This window comes from Triturus cristatus, chromosome 2_1 (assembly GCF_964204655.1).
Source record: "Triturus cristatus chromosome 2_1, aTriCri1.1, whole genome shotgun sequence".
In the NCBI taxonomy this organism is placed as follows: domain Eukaryota; kingdom Metazoa; phylum Chordata; class Amphibia; order Caudata; family Salamandridae; genus Triturus; species Triturus cristatus.
Genome location: NC_140581.1, coordinates 1,142,656,191 through 1,142,661,876, shown reverse-complemented (window position 1 = coordinate 1,142,661,876; position 5,686 = coordinate 1,142,656,191). Strand labels below are relative to the sequence as shown.

Sequence of the window (5,686 nt, the reverse complement as noted above, 5' to 3'; positions counted from 1 at the left end):
TCTTTCACTTCCCCTTTAGAGCCGGCCAGCAAGAATTGCCCTCATTATTTTTTCTACCCAATCGTGTTCGTGATTGATCCGCTCACCTCGCTATCGAGCCGGCCAACTCGACATGATATTTTATGTCCCTTGGTCCCTAAGCCCTTTCCGATACACCCTCAGGGTCCTTCGCAATTCCCCTGCATCTAGTGTGTATGATTGTGAGTGTGAGCGAGTCCTTCTTTGTCCAGCCTTGGAGTCTATCGTAAAAGCTAATCAACTCCGACCTGCAAGACCTAAAGAAAAGGTTGGTGATCTGGGCTACCTTCTTAGGAGGAAACTTAATTTGTGCCCCACCGAGACACGCTATCAGTAAGTGAACTACAGGGGGAGAGTGGACATGCATTAATGTTATAAACGCTTTGTGTCTTTCTATTTGAACAATCTTAAACCTCACCTGTATTTCCTTTCAGCATTCTAACGATCAACTACCAACGCTGTCTGCTACAAACCTCAGGGGAAGAGTGGTGGTCACTCATTGGTTATTCCCCTCACTTTTAGCGGACAATAACTCAAGAGGAGGTTATTCTGTCTTTCTCTGGGAGTTGTTTTCTGAAAGTTTGGGGACTAGGTCTTCGCTCCTGTGGAAGTTCTGACTCCCCCCCCCCCCCCCCCCCCTTGACAGACAGGAATAGTGCAAACTGATAATGTAAGGGACATTAGGGTCTGTTCAAGCAATATGTCGTTGTCCTCCACTGACAGTGATTTGGGAGAGGGTATTAGTATTGATGGGTCTCTTAACAAGAATCCCTCTACTTTTTTACGAGAAATAGAAAGGTACAAGATGGAGAACAGAAAAAAAAAGAACCCGTCAGAAAGGGAGAATCAGAAGAGGGGGGGCAGGAAACACACACAAAGTATACAACAAGATGTTTAGACAGCACAGCAAATAAAGAAGGGCCAATTTAAGTGAATGATTTACAAGGAGAAGTTGGAATAGTGAACCTTGCTGAAACAAATGCAGCAAATGATCAACATGTTAAGAAATGCCATCTATTTGGCCTCTAGAACTTGATTGGTGTAAGAGGACACCCCAACCCCCCCACGGATCCTTGACGTACCTCCAGCTTCACGTCCGTGGTCTCTATTCTTCCTGGGTCCTGATGGTGACAACGAGGGGGGAGAGGAATCAGACAGTGAGAACGGACTGTCATTCGATTCCACAGGATGGAGACACCTCAACTCAGCGGTCGGGCCAATGAAGAAGCGAGGGTGTGCAGCAGGAGGCCTAATCAGTGATCAGAGGAGGAGGAGAAAGGGAGACGGGGTTGCAGATGAGGGGTGGCAAGGAGGAAGACGCAGCCAAGGAGGCTGCCATCGGGGAAACAGCCACTGAGAAGGAGACCACCAAGAGACGCTGTCGGGGAAGATGGCACTGGAGAAGACGTTGCCAGGGAAGGCGCCACCACTAAAGACGCCGAAGCCGAGGGAATTCTGGACGTTTTGTGCGAAGAGTAGTGGTCTCCAGAGGACGCGCAGGAGCCACCACAACTCTGGAGAATTGCAGCAAGAGGCGGTACGTGATACTAAAAGAGTGTAAAGGTTGGGAGGTCGTGTGGTGGGTTGAGCGACAGAGACCATACAACCTCACTGCTAAAAGTCATGGGACTTGGTTAATCACATCTTTCCTCTGCTGTGAGTCACCCCTTCCCTCCCCCATAAAGAGCACAGGAGAGAATGTAAGGAAGCTGATGATTAGGTTGTGGAAAAACCTAAAAACAGGGCACACGACAACAAGCTACATAGTTGGTTTTGTATACTGTTTTTTTTTCCGTTCTTCAATCTTCCCTCTCTTTCATTCTGCCACCATTTCCTCCACTTGGGTGTGGTGAACGTTTATTACAAGTCACCACAATCATACTTACCTCTCCTTATTTTGTTGTTGTACCCCTCTGCAAGCCTCTTGGGACCCCCTCCAGGATACAGGAGCGCCTAGAAGAGAACAGAGAAGAGGAAAAGTGAAGGAACTTCTGCTTACATTACGTTTCATAGGAAAATAATTCCTACTGATGTACATTCCAATATTATTTTAGAAAAACGACCACCTGTAAATATCAAGTCATCAGTTGAAATAAAACACCCCATTATTACACCAATAAGGCCTCCTCGCTTCTCTTTCCGCCCGTCCTTCCCAAAATCAGATAATGAAGTGATGGTTCTTGAAAAGTGATTGAATATTTGTCCAACAGGTGCCTGTAAATCTGTGGTTGTACATGGTATTTTATTTAGGTTTATTAGAAAACTTAAATTAAAAATGTTTTTTTAGTAAAAATGAATTATAATCTGATGTTGTTTATAGCCAAATACCATCTGAATACTCAATTGCTGATATAAAGGATATTCAAACATTACTATCCTTGGATGAACCCTCTGATGATAGTAGCATTACGCAATTGATACATGATTTAGATATATGCGGGCGGACACTAGTATAAATAGCGGGTTGAAGCCAAAGTACCAATTCATGCCACAGGGTTCACATGATCCTGTTTTAGATTAATTTTATCAAAAGGTCACTTTGGAATTATTATTTTATTATATATATATATATATGTACATATATATCAAAGCTCAAAGTACCCTAACGTACAAGGAGCACTCGGGCCTCAGCTGCACACAAGGAGCCTTGATAGGTAAGCACGCCTCCAACACAACAATTCCTTTCACTGTTCAAAACTGCCCTGGATGCCTGACGCTTCTCGAAGTGTCCCCACTTCTCTTCAGAGGCTTTGGCAGTTTGGAAAAAGCGCTTAGGGCACCACCCCCTTAATTGCATAGATGCACGCCCTGGATGGGCTTGTGGGACTTGTAGTGCCTCACGTTGCGCAAATGTTCAGCTGGCAACCTTTCAAGCCCACAGATGGGCCTCGCTGTGCGTGATTCGTGCAAAATCCATACGCTGCTGCCCCACGATATCGGCCCATTATTAAGGACCGCATGGCCCCCGGTTCTCTCAGGGTGGTGCTCCTCCCGCGGCAGGGTCACCGCGTAAATATCAAAGCTCAAAGTACCCTAACGTACAAGGAGCACTCGGGCCTCAGCTGCACACAAGGAGCCTTGATAGGTAAGCACGCCTCCAACACAACAATTCCTTTCACTGTTCAAAACTGCCCTGGATGCCTGACGCGTTTCAAAGTGTCCCCACTTCTCTTCAGAGGCTTTGGCAGTTTGGAAAAAGCGCTTAGGGCACCACCCCCTTAATTGCATAGATTCACGCCCTGGATGGGCTTGTGAGACTTGTAGTGCCTCACGTTGCGCAAATGTTCAGCTGGCAACCTTTCAAGCCCACAGATGGGCCTCGCTGTGCGTGATTCGTGCAAAATCCATACGGTGCTGCCCCACGATATCGGCCCATTATTAAGGACCGCATGGCCCCCGGTTCTCTCAGGGTGGTGCTCCTCCCGCGGCAGGGTCACCACGTAAATATCAAAGCTCAAAGTACCCTAACGTACAAGGAGCACTCGGGCCTCAGCTGCACACAAGGAGCCTTGATAGGTAAGCACGCCTCCAACAGAACAATTCCTTTCACTGTTCAAAACTGCCCTGGATGCCTGACGCGTTTTGAAGTGTCCCCACTTCTCTTCAGAGGCTTTGGCAGTTTGGAAAAAGCGCTTAGGGCACCACCCCCTTAATGGATCTTGCACGAATCACGCACAGCAAGGCCCATCTGTGGGCTTGAAAGGTTGCCAGCTGAACATTTGCGCAACGTGAGGCACTACAAATCCCACAAGCCCATCCAGGGCGTGCATCTATGCAATTAAGGGGGTGGTGCCCTAAGCGCTTTTTCCAAACTGCCTAAGCCTCTGAAGAGAAGTGGGGACACTTCGAAACGCGTCAGGCATCCAGGGCAGTTTTGAACAGTGAAAGGAATTGTTGTGTTGGAGGCGTGCTTACCTATCAAGGCTCCTGGTGTGCAGCTGAGGCCCGAGGGCTCCTTGTACGTTAGGGTACTTTGAGCTTTGATGTATATATATATATATATATACATATATATATATTCCTTCGCAGAACGGGTCATTCCGGGATTGAGCCCGACGTCAGGTGGTGCGTTTGCCGGTATGCCCTCCCCGGTAATAATTATTATACTAAGCCTTAAATTACACGCACACTCTCGAGCAATAAACTAGCTTCTTTATAAGCATTCTACTTCGAGTGTGCGTGTAATTTAAGGCTTAGCAACATATATATATATATATATATATATATATATACATATATATACACATATATAGATATACACATATATATAGAGAGAGAGGAGAGAAGGGTAAAGGATTTTAGCATGTTTGCAATATCAGTAAACAGCGGAAAGTGGCTCTGGAAAAATTAAGAGTTGTTAATGACATTATCATACGTGAGGCAGAAAAGGCAACATTGTGGTCATGGACAATAATGTTTACATGAATGGGATCCAAAGACAATTAGATGGCGCTTCATGCTATGAGAAAATGAATACTAGCCCAATGCCTCTAAATAAAAATATGTAAATGCAAAACTTACAGATTGGAGGGAGAGTGGTTTACTGTTTGATCAAGAGTACTCTTATCTTATAAAGATGTACTGGGTAACTTGAATGACTTTGAATGGGTGGAAAATAGTTTTATGTTTGTAGCCTTAGATGTCACCAGCCTGTATACATGTATTCAATTGGAGTTGGGTATGGAGGCACAAAGGTATTTCCTCTACAAGCGCAGTACTAGCCACATGGACCACTGTCGGGAGGAGCTTGGGGAGCGGGACTGGGAACCCTTTGTTTACGATGTCATGGCAATGCAGGTGCAGGACGAGGCCGGTCCCTTTAAAAGACCAGGAAGCCGTCAGGAGAAGGAGTCGGGATGCGTGACGCCAGCCCTGTGGACCCTATCGGGAAACACTGACACGTTAAAGAGGGAAGAGTCCGGAACGATCTGGAGTTCCGCGGACAAGCCAAGGGACGTGGCGGGAAGGGAGAAAACGCCGGACCTGCAGCCCGCTGAAGAACGACTGCCCAGACGTGCACCGGAGGCCGCCCCGACAACACCGACACCAGGAGAAAGCGTCGGCAGGGTTTGACACCGCGCCACAAGCTGCCACTCTCCAGGAGGAATGTGACTGGAACAGGTACGTGAGCGTGTCCTGGGACTCGTTAAAGCACCGGGAGGGAACGGGTAGTAAGGTGGGAGGTCACCGTTGCTTTCTTCGTCTCTCTGGTTTCCACCCGTATAGTAGAAACGGTGCTACCCTCACTTCTGTCTTCCCCTCCCCACAGTTTGGTTCTCCATAGACCGCCCACTGACCCTTGGTTTCTTTTGTGTTTTGGGGATTTCCTCACCTTTTGGAGCCAGCCAGGAACTCCATCCAGAGTCTCGACGTTGGAGCTCTCCTCCTTTCTGTTCTGGGACTGGTGAAAATAAGAGGAATACTCTTCAACTGGACCTTATACGGACATTGTGTTTTTTATTTTGTTTGAACAGACCATAGGCAAATAAAGCCTTCCCCCTCGAACTACTTGAGTGCCTACGTTTCCTTGAGGACCGAAACCACTCCCCTTTAAGGCGTGACAACCACACACAAATGATACTTGAGATAGCCCATATCATTTGTACTAATAATGCCTTTTTACATTAGGGTACATGGTACTAACAGAAAAAGGGGATTGCAATGGGCT

General features: G+C 46.9%; 1 long non-coding RNA gene across 1 annotated transcript; it reads left to right on the top strand.

Moving 5' to 3' along the window:
• Positions 1-1,140: 1,140 nt before the first annotated feature.
• On the top strand, positions 1,141-5,459 carry LOC146866481 (uncharacterized). The gene is made up of 3 exons (XR_014971893.1): positions 1,141-1,555; positions 4,816-5,139; positions 5,288-5,459. It is a non-coding gene; the product is annotated as an uncharacterized LOC146866481 (long non-coding RNA).
• The last annotated feature ends 227 nt before the right edge of the window (positions 5,460-5,686 follow it).